Below are 23,242 nucleotides of genomic sequence, written 5' to 3'. Positions count from 1 at the left end.
CCACGGCCCCCACTAATCCAGTGGTGACTACTCCAGCCTCGCCCAGGTCGGACACACGCTCTACCTCCCTGGAGGGGTCCCAGGTCTTTGGTCTCTTGGGGCGGGTCTGGTGGAAGGAGCGGCAGTAGGGGACTGCCTGGCAGCACCGGGACACCCCTTGCAGACCTGGCTGTGGCCCCTGTCCTTCCAGGCTCTGTCTCTGTTGCCGAACTTAAGCTTCTGTGCCCTGATTACCGAATTAAAACTTGGAGACAAGTGTTTTGGATGAAGTAGAAAAGGCAGCTTGCTTTCTCTGCCAGGTGAAGGCGGTCACAGTAGGCTAGGGCTTCTAAGGCTGTGAGCCCCCTTGGGGAGGGGTGGTGGGGAGTTTTCTAGCAAATGTCCAAGGAGCTGTGCTTCTGATAAGGTCCCGAGTATACACGGGGCTGCTGCCCTTTCCTTTCGATGCAGTCGCACTGGTGTCTCGTGGATCTGGTGACGGGGCCTCCCGTTCCTGCAGTTCTCAGACCATGTCCACCGGGCGGGGGGCCAGGGTTTGCCTCCTGTCCTGGGAGTTAACAAACCACCTCTCTTCACATCCCTGTACCTGGAGCAAAGGGTGCTCCGGGAGGGGTCTGTGGGCTTGTGCTGTGAGGACACGCGCAGTGTAACACCAGGCTGGTGTGTCGCTGTAGCCTGAGGGGAGCTGCTCGGGGTTACTGCTGTGCAGTTACAGATGTTATGCGGTTACAGATTCCTCACTGTTAATCTAATCCTTCCGTTTGGTGGTGGTTTTTAGCATCTAAAAAACTCATGAGATACCCTCATCTTGGTGCTTCAGAGAGGAGGGTCTGTCCCTTGAAGTCCCCACCGGGTCCTGCTTGGTTACACTTTCTTAGAGCCCTGTCCCTTCCCAGAGCCCTGAGCTCATCCCTGCTCCAGGGTCTTCCCGCCCCCTCTGGGAGCCAGCCTCACCACAGCCCAGGCTGCCCTCGGCCAGGCAGGCGGGCGGGCTCTGCCCGGAGGTGAGGGCCTCAGTGGTCCTCAGACTCTGGTTTGGTTTCCCAGCGTGGGCGGCAAGCCAGGTTCTCTCTGCTACCCGGGGCGTGGGTCCTGCTGGGGCGGCACGGCCTCATCTTCCGTGAAGAGCTGTGTCCCTGGAGTTAACGTGGCTCTGATGCTGCTCTTCTCAGAGCCCTGGCATCTGGGTCACGAGGCATTTGATGTCCTTCTAAGGGTGGCCTGAAGTCTGGGAGAGGCACCAACTCCAATTAGGTTGTTGGGGTCCCCGCCTCTCTGCTTCCCTCTGGGTAGAAAGGCAGGCCCAGTACAAGAGGAATGTGTCCTCTGGAACAGGGAGTCACAGTCACTGAGTGTGTTTGGGGGAGCTGGGCCCCTTAGTGCTCATGGTCGCCTCACGCAGAGAGTCTGTCCACAGTTTGTGGATAAGCAGCCGGAGTATGCTGATCAGTCATGCGGTGGAACCCACATCTGTCTGATGTCATGGATGTGCTTAGAATGGGCTGGAGGGGGTCGGGGAAGCAGGTTCTGTTCCCCCCCCTCTTTCTGCACTGTGCAGCCTTAGGTAAGCTGTGACCAGCACCGTGAGGGCCACGGTAAGGGTACAGGCCGGCAGAAGGCAGCGAGGCGGAGGAGCAGACTGGCTCCTTGGCTTCTGTGGTGTCATTAATTCATTCAACGAGCATTTCCTGAGTGGCGGGTGGGTGTGAGACAGTGAGTAAGGTCGTACTGCCTGTGTCTCTGCCATGCTTGTTTTGGTGTGGAAAAAAGTCACAGACAGGCGCTGTCATATAGTGGGAGGAGAATCAAACCCTGTAGGAAGAACGCCAACATGGGGGCTGGGAAGGCTTCCTGGAGGAAGTGATGCTAATGCAGAGTGGATGAGCAGGAGTGAGCTGGGGCCGGAGTGCGAGAGACGGCAGCCCAGGTGGAGGAGAGCGCGCCCTAGAAGGTGAGTGTGCGGAGGGTGGTGGGAAGTTCTTCAGAGGCTGACTATTTGAGGTTTTAAACTAGAAGTACCTTTCTTGTCACGTCTTAGAGATATCTTCTTAAATTTATGATTTAAAATACAACATTACAGCAAATGGATGTAGAAAATACTTTTTCCCCTTCCTCATCTCTTCCTTTAAAAGTTCTTTTTGAAATCAGTGGCTCCTCTGTTTCTGAGGCAGGGTTGGTGTGTCAGGTCTGTGATTAAGGACCGTTATGTGCCCTCTCTTTTGCCAGACGCGGCTGGCGATGCACGGTCTGTGCTGGTTACGTTGCCTGGGCGCCCCTCCCGCCCAGTCCTGACACTGAGGACGCCCTGCAGACCCGCGGCCACCTGCCTGCAGGAACACTCACGCCCACCTGTGGGCGGTGTAAAGCAGATGCTGTGTGCCGTGGCGTCTTTAACACGCAGCCTCAAGTGTGGGCGCCGCCCCCGTTTTTGGTTGTGAGCGAGAGAGGCCAGACTTGCCGAGGGCCGCGCAGTTAGTTGAAATCGGAATCCAGGGCCGCCCCGATGCCGACGCAGCTCCCGGGGTACCGCGCTCTCACTCCCGCAGATACACAAAGGGTGTCGCAGTAGGACTTCTCCCCCAGCTCCTCCAGCCAGCGACACAGCCAGACTTTTTCACCCCTCCCTCGCCAGCCCCCCCTTCTCCCTTGTTATTTTGAAGCCAATCCGAGACAGCACATTATCTCACTGTAGGCACTTTAATATCCGACATTGGAGCTCTTTTTAAAAGCATGACCGCCATGCCACAGCATGTCTTAAAATGAGCAGTTCCTCAATGTCAGTGTTTATATTTCCAGTGACCTCGGGGTCCTGTTTTTAAAACACTTTTTGGAATCGGAATTCCGGAAGTTGGAAAGTCTCAAGGCCGGTTTTAACCTGTGGGCGCCCTGTTCTTCACTTCTCGCAGGCCGCCACTGCCTGAACCGGGGCCCCGGCGGGCTCGGGCCCCTGGCGGTGCTGCTGCGCCAGCTCCTCCGACGTCTTTCTTTCCCTTTATTCCTCGTTAAATGGGGAGTAAGATCTAGAGGCTTGATCACGCTCAGTGACAGATTTCTGTTTTTGCAGAGAACCTCCATCAGAAGCGCCGGTGTCTGCTGCTTCTGCTTCCACTGTCTGCAGTGGGGCCGTTATGATCAGATCCTTCCCTCTTCTGTGACCTTACACCCTGAAGGTGCATTTTCTTCCCCAGCAGATCCGTAAACATTAAGAAATTCTCTTTCTCATAAGCTCAAAACAAAGCACACGAAGGGGTAGGGGTGTTGCTCAGCGGTAGAGCACATGCTTGGTGCACACGGGGTCCTGGGTTCAACCCCCAGTGCCTCCGTTAAGGAAAAACAAAACAAAAAGCACACCAGCATTTTCTGTCTGTGGTTTGGAAAATGACCAGATGGAGTGAAGTCATTACCTGTGTGCCCTCCCTCCAGATCATCCCACTCCTCGGGTAGTGAAGGCACATCGTTCTCAGCAGCTGCCCAGGGAGAGAAATTGGGGAAATGCTGGTGTGGTTTAGGGCTCTCAGAGGCCCAGCAGGACTGGGAAACCTCACAGCTGCCTCCAGGAGCTGGCGCAGTCCTGGAGCCAGTCGCTCTGGACCTGGCAGGACTGGGCTGTGGCCCCCAGGGGAGGGACCGCATCCCCGCTCTCCCTGGGACCGTTTCAGGGCCTGGGGGCACAGGCAGGAGCAGCTGAGTTCAGCATGTTTGGGACTTTCTGCCACAGACTGGCTGGAGCAGCATGTCTGTCTCATGCTGAGCTGCTTCCTCTAACAGTAACCTAAGCTCGTAAATGTGTTTTTCCGGGACAAGGGTTATTTTCCCGTCTAACGGATAGTTCACCGCGGCTTAGGATGGGAGAGGTGTCTCAGGGACGGGCGGGTGTTTCTGTGGCCTGAGTATCCGGGGAGTGAGGACTAGTCTGGGCCAGATCTTAGAGGACCTTGGAAGCTGGGCAGAAGGAAGTGATTCATACTCCATGTTTAATGGGGGATTCGTGTTTTTGAAGGTGTCTTTGTCTTGTGGGTTTCTCCCGTTTTCACCTGCGGGATAAATGACAGCTTCCGCACTGGCTTGAAGTCCTCCCTGGGAACTGTGGTTCCCAAGTGTGGCCCCTGGACCCACAGCGACACCGTCGCCTGGGAACTTGCTAGAAATGCAGATTCTTGGGACCCACCGAGCAAGTGGTGGTGTAACAAGCCCTTGGGCGCTTCTGATGCTCAGGGAGGTTTGAGACCCCGTGTGTTAGAGAAATGCTGGGCAGTGCAGGCGGGCTGTGCAGACACCCAGGTGGCAGCTCAGGTCCTGCCCCCGAAGCCACGCTCTTGTCTGGCGCTCCTTCACCTGCAGGTCGATAGAAGGTCTTGTCTCGGGCAGCACTGGTGTCTGCTTGTAGTGAAAGGTGCCAGATCTGGGACGTAGGCCCACTCAGAACTGCCTCCCTTTTTCCTTGGCTGTGCTTCCCAACTTGGAGAGTGAGCTGCATGGGACGCTTTCAGGGGACGAGGATGGTCTTGGCTCAGACAAGTTTTGCACAGTTGGGGCTGCAGTGTCGTAGGAGGCGTTGAAATCTATAACAGCTGATCTGGGTCTGCCGATGGGGAGGGAGGGCAAGGTGGCCCCAGGAGAAGCCTGCAGGAGATGCCCTCCGCGGGGTTCCAGGCCCAGGAACTGGGCAGGGAGGGCCGGGGCGGCGAGAGGAAGGCTGTGGGAGGAGCACTGAATTTACCCCTGGGGTCCCATCCTGCCTCTGCGTCTCCAGGCCTTGTTCCCGCATCTGTAAGACGGGACGGTCCTGTGGATTCAGAAGGGATGAGTATGAAGCCCTGGGAGAGGAGTCTGTGCAGTGGGCACGGGGTATGTTTTCCTTTCCTTTTCTCTGGTGATGCTTTGGGGAGGCCGGAGCCCTGACTGGCTGGATGTCACGGAAGGAAGTTTGAACTCAAGTGCCCTTGATGGAGGAACTTAATTTATCTGTCTCCGGGAGCTTCAGTTTCCAGTCTATGTAGTGGGGACAATAACACCTACCTCTAGGGCTGCCCTGAGGCTTAAATGAAAGGACGTGGGTCTGTCCGTGGGTCTGTCCGTGGTGGGGACCCTCCCCTGCTGACCCCGCAGCTGCCAGAGCAGTCGGATGTTGAGTTTCCTGCCATCGTGGTCACGTGGCAGAGAGACTATATTTAACTTTATAGATCTATCCCTTTGGGAAGAACAAATATAAATTTTTGTTCCATGCAGAACTACCTTTTTGGTTCTACAGGTTTTGTGCTCACCCCTCACGTCAGGGTTGTGCCACGGAGGTTTTATACGCCATTAGAGGCAAGTGTGTTTGTCTCCTTTAATGTGTTTCACCAGAACTTCTCCCCGGTTTTTGGTGGCGGCACGTGGGCACGGGGAGGGGTGGCCACAGGGCGCATTGCCGACGGGGCGTGTTCTTTCGTGTGAGGGGTGTAGAGCAGGTAACTGGTACCTTCGGCGTTTGTTCAGCCTTCGGCTCGTTCAGCACTTGTGAAGTGTGTACCAACCATCCTGCCACATGGTGCTTGGTGCTGGCGAATCAGCTGAGACCAAGACACGTTCTTTGTGCCCAGAGCCACCAGCTCGCGGTGTGGGGTAGGGCAGAGCACCCCTCCCCCCGACCTTGGCGTGTGGTTGGATGCGGGGAGTGAAGGCAGGCGCTCGTCCCCTAACCAGCCCAGGGGGAGTGCGGGGTGGCTTCTCCGTGGAAGTGACCCTCAAGAGAGACTTGAAGGCCCAAGAAGGAGCTGGGCAGACTGGGGCAGATTTGGGGCAGGGGTGCTTAGGCAGAGGGAACAGCCCGTGCTGGGCCAGGAGGTCAGCACACTGGGTAGTGGAGGCTGGAGGTTGTTCAGAGCTGGAACCTAGAGGCGACTCCAGGGTGAGGCCGGAGGGGCAGCAGGGCCTGGGAGCCAAGGTCAAAGCCATGTCTGTCTCTTGAGGAGAAGGGATGGTCACAGGAGGGTTTGAGGCAGGAGAGTGTCAGATTGGCCTTTTAGGAAGTGTCTGGAAGGGGTGACAGCTGGGAGAGCCTGGATGCTGGCCTAAGGTAGCTCACAGTGGCTGCGCGGGGGGCGCCCTTTGGAGCAGAGGGGAGTCTGGATCCACAGACCCTCGGACGGAGGGAGAATTGGCAGGGCATGTGGGTGTGGGGTGCGGAGAAGGAGACGGAAGTTTCTAGCCTGGGCAGCTGGGTGGGTGGTAGTGCCGTTCGCTTGCGCAGGGGACGTGGGGCCGGAGCCAGTGGGGGAGTGCGTGCAGGGAGCAGGGGCCGTGGCCACAGGGCTGCTGTCCTTGCAGAGCAGCTGGTCCCCCTGGCTGTGTCAGAACCGCCACCCTGTGACCTTGGATGAAGAGCGTTGTCCTGGAGCCGAAGGTCTGGCCTCTGGCTGCGTCGTTCAGGCCCTGTGAATTCCCCAGACCGGCTGGGGCCTGGGTGGAGCTGATTCTAACCTGCAGGGCGCTGGGAAGGTGTGACCATTTTCCATCTCTTCCCTCTTGCGAGCGAGACCCTGGGGGGAGGCAGGGGCTAGGCACACTCTTCCCCATCTCCTGGGAACAGGCGTCCTCTACAAATGGGGCATTCCTCTGGGGCTCCAGAAGGCTCTCAGGCCCCTGGGACCTGGTCTCCCAGCTCCGATCGGACTTACAACCAGTAAACTCTGTGAGCCGGCGGCTGGCCGAGCTGGGATGCGGCCCCCTGCGGGACACTGGGTCTGCGCTTTTGTTTGGGCATAGCTGGCGCCCAGTCCCACAGCTCAGGGAAGCGCTTCCCGTGCCACCCACACCCCGCTTCTTGGCCTGCGAGGGGGACGCAGGTCCCACTGTGGGTGGAGAAGTGAAGGAGGAGGGCAGTGTCCTCGTCCGGGTCAGCGGTGTGGGGTCGGCCTGAGGCGGGGCAGGCTGGTCCCAGGGCCTGGACGTGCAGGGACTGTCCTCTGGGGCGGGGGTCTGGTCCAGGCTGTGCTGTGGCTTATCAGCAGACGGATGGTTGGCCCAGAAAAACCACTACATCCTTCCTCAGACTGCAGCTTATACATTTTTCACGTAACGAAGTACTTCAGGGTTGAAGTCTGGCCGGGAACGTGGGTAACCAGGCAGCCTCAGAGCAGAGTGTGCAGGCTGCTGGCAGCACGAGCAAAAGGAAGTGGGGCTGATGGAACGGAGCCATCTAGCCTGTGTCCGTGCAGAAAGCCCCCACCAAGTTGCACTCACTCAGAAGCCCTCCTAGCTTCGGAACCTGCCCCCGGTAGATGCCGTGAAACCAGCGCTGTCAGAGAGCTTCTCCTGGCTCCCGGAGCGCGAGCCCTGCTGCCCGTTGCGTTGGAGGGGCGGGGAGGGGGAGCGTCCGAGGCTTTCCACACAGACTGCTTGCTGACACCTCTGCATTGTATGTGGGCACGCTTTAGTCTGACCCCATTAGCAGAAGGCTTTCAGACCTCTTATATCACCCCCGGTCCTTGCATTACCCCTGCATGCCAACTGAGGAGACAGGCTCGGTGAGGTCAAGCGACCCATCCCTGGTGACTCGGCCAGTACGTGCCTGAGCCAGGGTTAAACCAGGGTCCTGAGGCAGCCACCGAGGTGAGCTCCCTCCCACTCAGTAACAGTGTCCACCAGCCACGTGATTCCAGAGGCCAAGTCCAATTGCCCCCTCCTGCCGTGTCATCCCGCCTGACAGATGAGCACAGAGATTCCCATATGCCCTGTCCCTCCCTCCGCGGCCTCCCCGTTATCAACACCCACAGCAGGGCGCGCGTTTGCTACAGCGGGTGAACCTGCGCCAACACAGCTTCGTCACCCAGAGCCCATGCTTGCTACCAGGGCTTCCTCTCGGTGGCGTGCGTCTTGTGGGTTTGGAGACGTGTGGAACCCCGGCAGCATCCTGCAGGGCAGGTTCACTGTCCTGAACACGCGCTGTGCCCTGCCCTCTAACCCTGGGCCACCCTGAGCTTTTTACTGCCTCCTAAGTCCTGCCTTTCCCAGAATGTCGTATTGTTGGAGTCGTACAGGATGTAGCCTTTTCAGGTTGACTTCTGTCACTTAGCAATATGCAATTAAGGTTCCTCCATGTCTTTTCATGGCTTGCTAGCTCATTTCCTTTGAGTACTGAATAATAGTCTGTTGGAGGTACCGCAGTTTATTTATCTGTTTCCCTACTGAGGGACATCTTGGTTGCTTCCAATTTGGGCACTTAAGAGTAAAGCTGCTGCAAGTACCCTGCGCGAGTTTTTGTGCGGACGTAAGTTTCCACCTCCTTTGGGTAAGTAAATGCCAAGGAGGGTGAGGGCTGCATCTTATGGTATGAGCCTGTTTATTTCTGTCAGGATCAGCGTGCGTTTTAAAAAGCCAAAGACAACGCATGCTTTTTTGCCTCTTTGATCATCCAGTTTCCAGTTATTGTTCCATAGCAGAAGGAACAGAAAAGGAAGGAAAGAAATACTCTAGTGAAACAACGTATGGTGTGTTGGGGGCTGGGGGTGTCCTGCTCTGTCTTTGTGGAGGGCCCTGGCCGCCGGTCTTCCTCAGCACCTCCTCGTCCTGAGCACCAGCCCCACCCCCCGCCCCGGGGCTCCAGCCCTCCAACAGCTGCGATGCTGTTGTTTGCCTGTGTGTCTCTCTCTGCCCTGGGAGCCACCCTGGGGCGGGGGTCACGTCCTCATTGTGTCTGGGTGCCAGCTCCTAGCTGAGTGCCTGGCCCAGTAGGGACTGGACTGAATCACTTTCTGTATCATTGAATTTAGGCTAAGTCACTCTGCAGAAACAAAAGACTCAGAACCCTAGTTACTTGGTACAACAGAAGGATGTGTTTCTTGTTCAGGTTTCATATGCGTCACCGGTGGGTTGAGCTCTGCTCCGTTTGCTTTCATTCGTGACCCATGTCCCTTGGAGACATGCCAGTTGTGTGGCAGGGGTAAAGAGAAGGGGCCAGGCCACGTGACAGCTCAGGAGTGTCCTGCTTAGACGTGGCCTGTGTTGCTTCCTCTGTGTTTCATTGGTCAAACAAGTCACAGGACAGCCTGAGCCAGGAGTGACGAGGGCGGGCAGCCCTGCAGGAGGCGTGTCAGGGCTGGGCCAGTGCAGCGGTCCAGGTACCTCCCTTGCATTTAGAGAGACTCCCGCACTTTTCTGTCTTCATCTTCACTGTTTTGCCCTCTTTTCAGGACGGTTGCCTGTTTCCTATGGGAACATGTCATGTTACAGCGGACCCTGCAGCCTTTCATTCGTTCCTCCATTCATTCAGAAGACGTGACCAGAACGCCCACCGTGTTTGTAGCAGTCTGCCGTGTAGTACGGAGAAGGGGGCATAGTTGTCCCCACTTAGCCTGCATGCCACACGTGTGCACTCAGCCTGGAAGTGAACCCCTTGTTACCTTAATTGGGTCCATTGAGCACCCGTCACACTCATGCTCCTCCGGCTGGAAAGGCCAGTCTCTGCTCCCAGAGGGCTTTGTCGTGGGGCATCAGAAAGGGACTGTGTGTGGCCGGCCTCGTGGTGCTGGCTTTAGAGACTTGCTTGTTTAGCCTCAGCCGTCTGAGAGCAGGCGGCCCGTGCCTGTGCGGTAAAGGGGGGCCGTGTCTGTGGCCCATCGGGGAGACTGGGCTGGCGGGGCCAGAGTCCTCACGTTCCCTCCCCGCACACGCAGGAAGCCCGGGTGAGGCCTGCGATGCGGGTCATCTGGCGTCTGGTGTCCTGCTCTGGGCCGCATGGCACGACCTCTGCACACGTCCAGCTTCCCAAGCCAGGGCCCTCGTCTCACCTGCCCTAGAACCCTCGCTGTAACGCAGCGCCTGGCCTGGAGGGGGTGCTCCCCGGTATTGGGTCGAGATTGACTCTCTTCATGGTCTCCTATGAGCATCATGTTAAAAAATTATTTTTTCAGGATTGATGTGTGCCTAGGACCTTTTTCTCTTTAAAAACCTCCCTCTGAGAGAACTCAGGGTGCTGAGCTAGGAGGCCTGGAGGGAGGTGCACGGTCCTCCGAGATGCCGGGCCGCCCTGCTACTTCGTTGCTGCGCGCTGGTGGTCAGGTTGAAGGCAGCTCTTTTTCTCCAGTTAGTCGTCCCTCGCGGACCTGCTCTGCATTCTGCACACAGACTCCTGACTTAACAGGGGGCTCCTCTCTCCCCTGGGTTCTTCCGTGCTTTTTATGAGTAATTGCGTTGTTGGTATTTGCTCCTTGTGTTTTGGAAATGTTCCTGGAAGAGGGAAGCAGAGGTTGTGGTTGATGAATGCTGATGGACACCTTGAGGGGGGCCTAGCGGCCGGGAGGCGAAGCTGCTTTGCTTGGGGAACCTTGGTTCTGGATAAACATTTCTGACTGTTGAAAATTTATGAAGGCATTGTTTCTGCTGAACGGGACCTGAGGACCACCATGTTGGCCTTGTGCTGCAGCCTTGGGCAAGGGACTCCAGCCGCCTCTGCCCCAGAGGTGTGTACAGACCCGTCTGTTCAGAGGAGATGGGGCCTGAGGACCCACAGCTTCACCCCGGCGTTTAGCCGAGAACAGGCGATCTTCAAGGGTGCTGTGTAGGGAGAATCTGAGACCTCCAAGAGAGCAAGCCACTGCAGCTACAGAAGGCACTTTTCAGACTGTGCGAGAGCATTCCTTTAAAAAAAAATTTTCTGTTTAATTTAGGTGCTAAGCCTTTGAAACCTGGTGTGCATTTCACACTCTAGCACATCTCGCTGCAGACCAGCCACATTTTCCTTAAGTTATTTTGTTGTTGCTTTTGTTGGGGGGACAGAATTAAGTTTATTTATTTATTGGAGGTACTGGGGGTTGAACCCAGAACCTCATGCATGCTAAGCACGTGCTCCACCACCGAGCTATACCCTCCCCACTATACAAGAACATTCTTAAGAACCCTTTCTAAAGGCCTGAGTGTCTGAGGCTCTGTCCTAGGTGCTGAGGGTCTCAGACGAATGCTCTGGGGTTACTGGTGGTGCAGGAGGGAGCGCCCACTCTAGGTTACCTCCGGCCTGGGCAGCTCAGAGCAGGCAGAGCCTGGGGCCCGCGGCAGAGAGCGCCCTCGCCCTCACCCGCCCTGATTTCCTTGGATCAGCATAACGTGAAGCTTCCCTCCAGGCTCAGTCCCGGGGAGGAAATCCGTTGCTGTTTGAGTAATTTTATGAGCCGCATTCTTCTGCTGCTTTCACCGAATAATCTTCTCAAGTGTGTCTATTAATAGCACTGGGGTCAAAGTTCCTTGGTAGAAATGTTTAGTATTTTAGAGAAATTAAAAATCCAGCTTCTATCAAACATTGCTTTTCCCAGAATTTGCCGAGTGCTTGAAGCCACACAGTCTTGCCATGTTTGTTTTTCTTATTGAATCTCTTCCATGTTTTCTTAAATAACTGCTCTTAGTATCATTTTGGCAATGCAGTTCTTCTGAATATTTGTAATGATTATTCTGAAAAATACTTCTTAACTCCACCCAACTTTGGAACCTTTAAGTTGGAAGGGGGAGGGGTTCTCTGAGATCCTCAAAGCCCTGACCCCTCATTGCAGGTGGGGACCCTGAGGCCACTGAGAAGGCAAAGTGGCCTTTTCAGGATCTCACGGCCACATGGGAGAGCCAGGCTAGACTTGGTGTTCTGGTTCCCAGACCCCAGGGCTCTGGTGTCTTATTAGCAGTGGGTGAATCAGGTGTCTGAGGGAGAGGGCACTCCCGGGATCAAGTGTAGATCGATGCTCCGTGCTGTCCCCTTCCCCTGCGGGAACAGTTGTCTCCCTTCTGTCTGCCTGGAAAATGTGTCCATCCTCCCAGACCCCGTCCAGGCATCCTCTCTGCCAGAGGCCTGCCCGACCTCCTAAGAGACCTCCCTCCTTCTCTTGTCCTGCAGATCCTGGCACCTGCCTGGCTGTTAGACTCCACTCTGCCATGACTGTGTGTCTACGGGTGTCTCTCCCCAGGAGGTGGGGGCTCCGGGAGCGGGGCCACGCCTTCCACATTTTCTCTCTCCCCAGGGCTCAGTGCAATACACATGGTTAACAAGGGTGTTAGGCAGGATAATGCTCCCCCTGCCCCCAGATGTCCCCGTCCTAATCCCCAGAAATAGTGAATATTCCCTTATATGGCAGAAGGAACTTCGCAGATGTGATTAAGTTAAGGACGGCAAGATGGGAGGTTATCCTGGTGTCTTGGTCCCTTCGGGCTGCTATGACAAAGTACATGGACTAGGTGGCTTAGAAACAATAGAAATTACCTTCTCAGAGTCCAGGAGGCTGGAAGACTGAGGTCAGGATGCCAGCATGGTCGGGGTCTAGTGGGCCCTCTTCTGGGTTGCAGATGGCCACCTGCTCATTGTATCCTCATGTGGTGGAAAGAGGCCTGGTAGCTCTTGGGCCTGCTCTCATAAGGGCACTAACCCCATCATTACCCTCCTCCCCCCATTACCTAATCACCTCCTGGAGGCCCTGCCTCCGTATACCATCACACTGGAGCTAGAGTTTCAACATGTGAATTTGGGAGGGACACAAACGTTCTGTCTACTGCGCCTGGAGTGTCCAGGTGGGCCAGTGTCATTACAAGGCTCCTTGTAAGGGAAAGAGGGAGGTAGTGGGGCCAGAGTGAGAGGAGGAGATGTGACAACTGGTGGAGAGGCTGGAGGGTTGTGGGGCTGTGAGCCAAGGGGTACACACAGCCTCCAGGAGCTGGAAGAGTCGAGAAGACAGGTTCTCCTCTCGAGCCCCCAGAAGAAACGCAGGCCCATTTTTAGACCCATGACTTCCAGGACTGCGAAATAACAATCTGTGCTATAAGCAGCTGAGTTTGTGGTCATTTGTTGCAACAACAGGAAACTCACAGAGCAGGTAAGGCACGGTGTGTGTGCAGCGTGGCGGGGGCTGGGGTGCGGGCTGGGTGCTGGCTCCAGGGTCCACGGCTCGTCTTGGACTCCTCTCCTGCAGCCTCAATTCCCCGATTGCCAAACAGGCAGAACAGTACCTGCCCCGAGTCTCACGGCATTGCCGACGCGGTGGGGGCGTGTGTGTGAGCGGCTGGCAACCCTCGCCGGTGCTGTCGTCACATTAATGTGCAGTCCTGGGTTCTGAGCCCCAGGCCCTTAAAGCTTCTGCTTCCTGAGGCCAGAGCCTTAAGGTTCAAACGTCACAAGCTGACTGTTGCCAGGGCTACCTCTAGTTCTGTATTTGGTCAGCTTCTCAGTTTCTAAGGGCCCGTTAAGTAGTGAACTTTGTCAGGATTGCAGTGGATACTTGGGGATGCAGGGCGCGGGCACCGGGGCTCGTACCTTTGGGTGCAGAGCACCATGATGGTGAGTGCTGCCCACCTTTGGGCCTCCCCTCAGCGGGACCCAGCACCAGGCTCTGCCTACGAGTCTCACCTTCACCAGAGCCCTTGTTCTGGCGGGGGCCGGGGCACCACCTTTTACAGATATGGACACAGAGGCCTGCAGACGTCGAGCTGCCTGCCTGGATCGGGCGTGTGTGGTCAGCCCTGGCCCAGGCCTGCTGGTGTCAGAAGGAAGGGCCTTTCTCTTCCCCACTTTACCGGGGCGCCCAGTAGTCACAGGCGTGGACTGTTCTCAGTTCCCATGTTAAAGGACAAGAAGGTTGAATTTTTCACATTCTGTGGGTAAAATACCTAGAGAATGGGCTACCATGTGGCTTTCCCGCACCCCCGGGCATCTCACCCTCCACCCAGGAGATGCGATCGCCTGTGTTGTACCAGGCCCCTGCTGGCTATCTGGAAATAGTAGATCTAATTCTCATAAGAAGGCAGCTTTTATTCCAGTTTCCCAGACGTGGTGGAGGTTTAGAGAAGTTAGGCCCATCCTCACCGATTCGTTACTGTACGTGCTCGCTCGCTGCTTCCCCAGGGCTTGTGGAGGGCCTGCCTACATGTACCCGCGAGGCGCCGGTACGGGTGCTGGGGGTTTTACCATGAACCAGAGCCGAGCCTGCCCTCCAGGGGCTTAATTGCTGGTGGCCTCAGGCGCTGCGAAGTGCTCTGCAGGCCGCTGAGTAGCGGGGGTTGGGGAACACAGGTCAGAGCCGCACAGGTGTCACAGGTGTCCGGGCACGGGAGAGACTGAGGATTTGCCTCGGAGCCAGGGAGGCCCTGGAGGGCTTGGGGCACAAGGACTGACATCACCTGCCTAATACCCTTAAGGAATCAGCTGCTAGGCCTGGGAATGGGGCTCACAACCAGATCTTTGTGCTTCTGAGGCCTGGCCCTTCCCCTGCATCTGAGGCTCACAACTGCTGGAGGGGCGCCTCACCAGGGGACCTTGAGAGCATTGGTCAGGGTCAACCTGCCTTCCCATCCCCTCCTCGTTCCCTGGGGGGCACGGCTCCCTGTGGTCTGCAGGGATTCAGGAACTTTAGAGGAGCAGGCCTCGGCCCTGGGGTCCTTCTCCCATCCACTTTGGATGTTCTGCTGTGAAATGTCCGTTTCCATGAACGTAAACGCGCCTTTCCGCTGCAGCCATGTCACAAAGCCATTTGGTAACATGTAACAAAGAGCCTTGGGAGTTTTTGAGCCAGTGAGTGAGTGAATCTCTGCTAGGAAGCTGCCTGATGGAAATAAATCGAAACTGCAGACTGGGTGTTGGACACAAGTTTGCTTGTTTCTGTATTATTTTTAGAAACCAAATGTCCCACAGTAGAGCACGATTAGTGAATTATGGGACGTGTGTATAATTGACTGTTACGCAGTTATCAGAAAGTATGCTTTTATAGAACTGGTCGTGCCACGCTGTTGTCACAGCAGGGATTGTGATGCCAGCAGGTGAGGGAGGGCATGGTCCTCAGTGAGAGTGAAGGAAACCCCACACCCCGAGCGGGGGGCCCAGACGCCTCGGTCTGCAAGGGCCAGGATGGCCCCGGGCTGCTGCCAAGACCCCCCCGATGGGGCCAGGTTCTTACAGAAGCTCTGGGGCCGTCCTTGGAGTTGTGGATCCTCCCAGTTTCGTCACTGCACCAGACCCCCCGGCTTTGGGTCTGCCTGTCTGCCGCATGGTGGACATCCACTGATGCTTCCACCAGGCTGGGAGAATCTGAAGTCCATTTCCCAGGATCAGGACTGAGACATGGCACCCACCTTCAGGTCCAGACTTCAGAGGACCTGAGGGTCCTTCCTGCAACCTGGGTAAATGTCCACTGCTTAACACGTGGAAGGGACAGGACATAACTGGTATTTATAATATGCTACACAGTGCATCCAAATCAACTCACGTAAATAAGACTCGCAGGTGCTCATGTGACTGAAGGAAATGTAACCCAATGCTCACAGCAAAAGAATCGTGGCGGAATCTTTTCCTTCTGGGCTTCAGTTTTTCTGATGTGCGTAGAGTATTACTATTTGAGATATATGCAAGTAATTCTTTCAAAAACCCTCACCACATTGCATGGCCAGGTGTGTTTGAGTTTTCCAGAGCCACCATGTTCACTTCTCCCGTTTTGGTGGTTTTGTGCTTTGTGTGCATTCCGCTGTGCTCACCGTTTGTCCACCGGGAGTGCCGTGTGTTTCTGGGGACCTGGCGGCTTCATGCTTTTTTGGGGCGGATTTGAACTTGATACCTGCCCACCTCAGGGCATCTTGCATTGCTGACCCAGGGACGTCCCCCTGCGTGGGAGTCTTTGGAGATGCAGACTGCCCGTTCCCAGCGTGTTCAGAGAGGCAGCTCTTGGGTCAGTGCTCCCTTGGGGGAGGTTGCAGCTGTACAGCTGCTGAGCTCGGCTTTCCACTCCACTTTCTCCCTTTCACTGGCTGTGGAGTCTTTTCCACTGGTGTTTGCTCAGCCACGGAAGCCGCCTCCAGCATCCTAGGGCGGCATAGCAACGTTAACTGGCTGCCTCTGTGTCATCTCCTGAAGTGGGGAGGTTTGTGTAGCCGATGGGCAGCTCTTGGCAGCCCCTTTGGTGTGTGGAGGTGGCTTTTTCCAGCTGCCTCTGTGCCCTCTGCCTGACTTCTCACTGTGCATTTTGCCGCTGGCACACCAGCCTTCGGGGTGCCCTCTGTCTTCAGCTCTCCAGCTGGATGTTATTCTCGTGTTTAGGCTCCTTCCATCTGTTGACTGAACAGGGGCTTCTCCATCCAGCCTGCCCTCCCACTTCGGATCACTGTGTAGGTTCGTCGTTAGTGTCCCACTTAAAATGCTTGGAGAGCTCCTCTTTTCCTTTGCAGTGAAGTCTAAACACCTTCGTGTTGCTCACAGGTCTTCCACCTTCCTTCCCTTCTCCTGCCATCCCTCAGACATGAGTTAAGAGGATGTGAGATGCTGTTCTGGACTCAGTAACAGAAGATCTCGTCTCTGCTCTTGAAAGTTCACTGTCTATTGGGGGGGCAGACAGATGCCAGATGCTAGGATACAGGGTGGAACACGGGGTCTTTGGAGGGGATGATGGGCGGCACTGGGACGTGGGGGCTGAGGCAGTTGGCAGGCCCCGCCTCGGATGCTGGGCTGCCTTTAGTCTGCAGTCGGTTCAGCCCAAGACGAGCAGAGCGGTGTGTGGGGCCTGCCCAGCGTGGCACCTAACTTCTCCGTCCGGCTTAGAAGATGAGTGAGCTGGCCCATTGGCTGCGACTGAGCTGCTGCTCTGAGACGCACCTGTCCCCGGGCACCTGCCAGCCCATCGTCCTCCTCTTTCTGCGCGTGCCCAGCTACACAGAGAGCCACGCCTACTAGGCCCCAGAAGGGCACAGCCCATCGTCACACAACACCCTGTTTGTCACTGAGGAAACCAGGACAGCGCGCTGTCTGCCCGGGGCCACGCGATTGGTGTGGGACGGGTCCCTGCTACCCTCCTGCCAGGCTCCAGGCATGTGCTCTCCGGTTCATCCGCTTATCCCCTCAGTTATTTTAGAAAGGAAAGTCTGACTTGCACACGAGAGCATTCGGTTGTATGCTGATTGCCTGAGACAGGTGTTGGGAGGAAGCGTGTGTCAGGCAGCCTGAGTACCCCCGCCCGTCCTGCCCCGGGTCCCCGGGTCCCCGGAGACCTCAGCCCTTCTTGCCCACGCGCCTTCCTCGCTGTGCTGTTTCCATGGCAACTCTCTGGGCCTGCGCCTGCCGAGCTCCTGCGGACAGAGGCGGTGCTTGCTGTTGGGACTAATTGGAATGTGTTGGCTATTTTTAGCTGCTGTGAGGGGAGTCTTCTGACCTGGCGACGTTACGGGACAACGAGTTTTCAGAGCACACGGCACACTCTGTGGAGCGAGAGTTTGCGGACTCTGAGGAAGCTGGCTTCTCTGCCGCTCAGAGGCGCTCTCCGGAAGTGCCCTTCAGTGCCCCGGTTCACTGTCGCTGGCTCTGAAACCCCACATGCCTTTTCTGGGCTAATTAGGGGGGCGGTGGTTTTTAACCAACCAGAGGTGATGCCCACGCCCGGCCCTGCCCTGCCCGCGCCAGCCTCAAGCCCACGTGCTTTCCTTCCGGGTGGAGGCCACCCCCAGCCCCTTCCCAGTGCTCTGCGGGGTGAGAAGACCTGGTTCAGTGCAGAGCCGGGACCCCACCCCGACCCTGACACCGTACCCCCAGAGCCAGGGCCACGTGCGGACACGACTAGCCTGCAGGTTCCGATTTAGGAGTGTCGGGCCCCCGTGGTACCGCAGACGCTGTCCCGGCACCGTGACCCCATCACGGTTGGCTGGACACAGAGGGAACCCTCAGGTGAATTTGGCACCGGCCACAGCATCATGTAGAGGAATCTGAGGGATGTGGAGGCCATGTGGGGGCACCGGGGGGTTAGTGAGGGGCGAGGAGCCCAGAGGGGAAGAACCAGGTCTTCAAATTCTTCTTCCCCAGTCTATTCAAGAGCAGAATTTATTCTTCCTTGAATGAATGACTTAGATTTTCATGTTTCCTGGGTTAAGTAACTGCAGTTCTCTGTGGCCCTTCAGGCATGTGCGATGGACTGAAGTGGTCCGCACAGCTTCTCCGTTGCCATGTGAAACCGAGTTTCTGTGTCCAGGGCAGCACACGGGGAGCCGTGGACGCCAGAACCCCGCCGCCGGGGACAGGTTCCGGGAACACTCGGGCACCTTCCACGTCGTGTGGTGCCACCCCAGTTTGATGGTTGATGATCCGGAGTCCTGTCTGGGCTTTCTGCTCCAACCCTCCTGTGGCCGCTGGGGAGAAGGGCCCTCGAGGAAGTGTCCTCCTGGGTAGCACGACACCCTCCACCTGAGGTCACGCAAGCAAGGCTCACAGGTTGCTTTTTCAGGCTCATTTCTTGTCTGGGTTGTTCCTTTGTTATTGTTATGAGAAAAAGGGCACAAGAAATTGGGAGGCAACCGGATGAGGTAAACAGTGGCCAGGCATCCTTTGATTCCCCACTGCTGGTGTGATTAATACCATAATAAAATAATTTAAATATCATTTGCATAAAATTAGATACAGAATCCTTCAGCTGATGGCACTTATATTTGTGGAACCACTCTTCCAAATTATGTATGTCCCAAATGATAAGACCAACACAAATAACATGATCAGATTAACCTGACAAGATGTTTTGGTCAAACTAAATTGCTAATAGAAAGGTGAACATATTATTGACAACTGCAGAGCTGGCTCCTTTGATTTTAGCATACCTCCGTGAGCAAGGGGATGGATCTATGTTCTCAACGTTGTTCTCATTCAAACCAGGGGAAGCTGCCACTGACAGGCACGGTGTCATTTGAGCACCACGTGGTGTGTGCATCCACCTTGGTTCTTGTGTCGTTAGTGGGTGACCGTGGAAGCACTCATACCTGCACGGCGTAATCACAGACACAAATGCAAGTGTGCGCGCTGAGGTTACATGGCAGTGTCTTCTTACAAGGTGGTCATTTAGATGATTTACAAGACACTTACACTGATTTTTAGCAGCCGTGTTAGCTCGAGCTACCATGACAAAATACTGCAGACTGGGGGGCTTAAGCAGCAGAAATTTACTTCTCACAGTCTGGAAGCTGGGAGTGGAGGGTCAGGGGCCAGCCAGTTCACCCCCGGCGAGAGCTGTCCTCCTGGCTGGCACCTGGCCTTTCTCAGTGCGTGTGGCGGGGGAGCGGGGAGAGACAGAGAGGGTGAGGTCTTTGGTGTCTCTCCTTGTAAGGACATGAATCTCATCATTAGGGCCCCACCCTGATGACCTCATTTAACTCTAGTCACCTCCCAAAGGCCCCCCCTCCAAATACACTCATCACATTGGGTTGATGCGCTTCAACCTGTGAATGTGGAGGGACACACACATTCAGTCCATGACGTAAAGTAAACTGCATGTAAAGTATACAATCTGGTAAGTTTGGGCGTATGTTTAGACCCCCAGGACCATCCCCACAGCTGAGATGATGAACAAATCCGTCGTGCCCCGAAGTTTCCACGTGCCCCTGGGACGCCCCTGCGCCAGCCCAGTGCCCAGGTAGCCCCTGCACTTCCTGTCACTGCAGATTACACTGCGCTTTCTAGGTTATGTAGAAATGGCTCAAGTAGGATGCACTCATTTCTGTGTGTGGCCCCTGTCACTCAGCATAATTATTTTGAGGTTTACCCACGTCGTCGGAGGCACCAGCAGTTTCTCCGCACCCCCCAGTGTTTGACACGACCCGTCACTTGCGCCGTGGCCGTTCTGGTAGGTGTGTGCAGAGACGCGGCCCTCCCTAATGGCCAGTGAGCATCTTTTCATGTGCTTGTCTGCCTTCTGTAACTTTTCTGGTGAATTGTATGTTTGAATCCTTTCTTTTCTTTCTTTCGGGGTGGTGGTGATTAGGTTTATGTCTTTATTTATTTATTCATTCATTTATTTAGTTTTAGAGGCAGTTCTGGGGATTGAACCCAGGACCTTGTGCATGCTAAGCGTGTGACCTACCACTTGAGCTATACCCTCCCCTCCTTTATTTTCAAAAATGGGTTGTTTGTTGAGTTTTGAGATCTTTATGTATTCTAGAGATACAAAAGCATGTAATTAGATACATGATTTGCAAGTACTTACTCCAATCTAGCTCATCTTTTCAAGTGTCCTTTGAGCAGAAGTTTTTAATTTTGTTGAAGCCCAATTAATGAGTGTGTTCCTTCGGTGTTGTATCTCGGAAATCTCTGCCTGACTCAAGGCCATGAAGATCTTCTCTTATGTGTATTTCTAGAAATTTTATAGTTTTAGGTTTTACATCTAGATCTGTGATCCCTTTTGAGTTCACTGTTGTACACAGTGCAAAATGCAGATCAAAGTTCACCTGGTTCCACACAGATAACCAGTTGTCCCAGCACTTCGTCTGTCTCCAGACCCGGGGCTCCCATCCTTGCCGTCCCTTGGCTCCTCATGGCAGGCAGCAGGCATGATGGCCCCGTGGACTCCTCGGATTCAAACCCTGCTCTTCCAAACAGCGGGACCTTGGGACGTTAACTGACCTTTTAACCCTGAGTTCTGTCATCTGTAGAGCGTGGTTGACAGCGGCATGTACTTGTTGGGGTAAAGAGAACTGATGGGTTCTGATGCCTGGTGCTCTTGGTTCACGGCACGCGCTCAGTTAATCATTTAAGGGTGATGTCCTTACTGCCACCATCGCCCTGCACAGGGAGCGGCCCCGGCCATGCCTCAGCCCCTCTCTGACGTCCCGCCTGTCTTGTCATACCTTGTTCTCAGCATAGGCACCCCGAATGTTCACGACTGCCTTTTTATTTCCTCTTGTCCCATTTTCGTGGCACCTCACTCCCTCCTGATGGGTTTCCTTGGCACACTCTTTGTTCACTGTTCCTAGGGAGAGCCCTTGGATGATCCCAGCTGCTTGCCTGTAAATTCTCACCCTTTCGGGTCCAATTTGTTTATTCTACCTTAGCCTTCCATGTTTTGTCGCTTACGTAACTGTTTGACTTGGCAAGTCATCTAACCCCCAAGCGGCTGCTGCTTCTGCAGCAAGAAGAAAAAGAAGGGCCTCACGGGCTTCTGGTGGAGACTGGATGCAGCGCAGAGCGTAAAGCCGTGCGCCCGGCACCAGTGCACGGGCATGTCTCCTAGTGATACAGCTGAGTTTAAAGTAAAACGGAGCAGAGCTTTAGCCGCAAGAATTTGGAAGGAACAGCAGCAGCCGTTTTGAGACTGAATTTAGTAACAGTTGACGTTGTGGCCTAGAGAGAAAGCCAGGAGTGTCCCCAGGTTGTAAGCCTGGAGGGGTGGTCCCTTCCCTGCCTCCTGATCCTCAGAAAGAAGGAAATTAGAAGAGGAAGTTCGTCCTCTATAAAATACGCTTTTGGTGAGCCTGGTGACAGGTGCTTGAGCTGTGGCCACAGAGGTGGCAGGAGCACCTCCCTTCCTGACTGTGCATGGTAGATGCGGTGACGACGATGTCCATTCTCTTGCCTCTTGGCCTGAAAGGCTCCAGGGGGGCGTCTTTTCTTCAGTTGCATTGCTGTTGAAGTGGTTGATTAATGGCTATTAATGCTCTGGCCTTTAGACTGTCTTTCTGTGTCCCTCTTCTGTCCTGTCCTGTCTCAGCCCTTCAGTGTGGACTTAGAGAGAGTGACCTTGGAGCCGGCCACGGCGTGGTGAAGAGCAGCCGTGGGTTTGCGGCCGGCTGTTACCTGTGAGTGTCAGACCTCGGCCCGTGAAGCGGCCCGCTTCCTGGGCGGCTCCCTGACTTTCCGCAGTAGATCGAGTTCGAGTCCTGGTTTCTAGTTGTGAAAGTGGCAGATCCACTCTGGCCTTGTCCCTGAGCACGCTGGACGCAGTGACCTCGCCCTTCACCTGGAGAGGAGTCACCCGTGGCCAGGCCCAGCCTGCTTTTCCCTTGTCCTCTTTCTTCTCCCACCTTCGCTGAGGTGTAATTGACACGTAAAAACTGTGTATGTTAAGGTGTGCAGTGTGGCGTTTTGATACACGTGTACATTGTGAAGTGGTCGCCACAGGCCCGTTATTTCAGGCGGTTAACTGTTTTTACTTGAGGTATAGTTGATTACAGTGTTGCGTTAGTTTCAGTTGTGTAGCAAAGTGCTTCAGAGGTAACATACGCTTTTTTAGATTTTTTTCCATCATCGGTTATTGTAAGATGTTGAGTATAGTTCCCCGTGCTGTGCAGTAGGCCCTTGTTGGTCTGTTTTATATATAGTAGTGTGTGCCTGTCAATCCCAAACTCCTGACTGGTCCCTCCCCACCTTTTCTGCGGTGTGATGGGAGCACTTCAGGCCTACCTGCTTTCTTAGCAAATTTCAAGTACTCAATCCAGTGTTGTTCTCTAGTCACCGTGCCGAACATCGGAGCCCCAGAACTTACTTGTCTTATGACTGAAGCTCTGTACCCTTGAGAACAATTTTTAAGGGGAACAATCAGAACTTTATTTCTCAAGAGGGACGAAGCATGACTTCGTTTCCATTGAGGCAGGAGAGGTCTGGGGACGTGCGGTCCTGGCTCGCTGTTGTCCTCACACCCTTCGCTCCTGAGGCTGAGGGGCGGGTACCGTGGCTTTTCCCAGGGCCTTCCGTGGTGCCAGATCCACGTCTCCACTTGTTACAGGCTATGTGGTGGCGTCAATGGACATTAGTACCTGGTGCTTTATGAAGATGGTTGGAAACCCCTTTAAGTCCACCTGAGGTGTTCGAACATTTACAGCAGCCGACACATGCTTGTATGTAGTTCATCTCCTTCCTTGCCCATGGTGCGGACATTTCACTGATGATGCCACCCTGTTTTGCTACAATACCCTGGTTGGTGACGTGCCAAGTGGATGCTTGGAAGCCCTGCAGTCTCACGACAAACTCGTTTCTCTCCACGTGCTCACACAGGGTAGGAAAACCCTTCTTCGCCCAGCCAGGCCTGCCTGTTCCCTGCAAGATGCTGTGGGTGCTTCCACATCAAGCCCTTGTCTGTCTGCCTCTCGTCTTCCCTTGTGCTGGAGCCGCCCTGAGAACGCGGTTACTACCTGGCCCCGGGGACACTGAAATGCATTGCTAAGTGATTGCTCTTCCTCCTCCTTTCCCCTCTACCATTTATTTTGAACAGCACTGCTAAAGAAAGGGTTAAGAAGCAAAGCTCCGAGCATGTCACTGCAGGCCTGGAAAGGGAAGGGAGAGGGTCGCTAAAGATTATCAGCTGCCTGCAACGTGCCAGATGTTGAGGTAGGCTTTTGACATCCTTGGTCTCATTTAATCCCCAAATAATCCTTCAAGTAGACACAAGTATGGCCCCATTTTACAGATGATGGAGCCAAGGCTCAGAAAGCAGAAGTAACTCCATAGTGAGGAATCTCTGAGATTGGAATGAGGATCAGGTCCACCTGACACAAGGTTGTGCTGTGC

The 23,242-nt window shown here is 55.0% G+C and overlaps 1 protein-coding gene across 3 annotated transcripts in view; it reads left to right on the top strand.

Annotated features, from left to right (window-relative positions):
• Positions 1–23,242, top strand: part of TRAPPC9 (trafficking protein particle complex subunit 9) — a 404,238-nt gene that overhangs the window by 255,986 nt on the left and 125,010 nt on the right. The window lies entirely within an intron of this gene.

This window comes from Camelus bactrianus, chromosome 25, assembly GCF_048773025.1.
Source record: "Camelus bactrianus isolate YW-2024 breed Bactrian camel chromosome 25, ASM4877302v1, whole genome shotgun sequence".
NCBI lineage: Eukaryota > Metazoa > Chordata > Mammalia > Artiodactyla > Camelidae > Camelus > Camelus bactrianus.
Note: the sequence above shows the minus strand (reverse complement) of the source record. Positions and strands in the feature narration are given on the sequence as shown.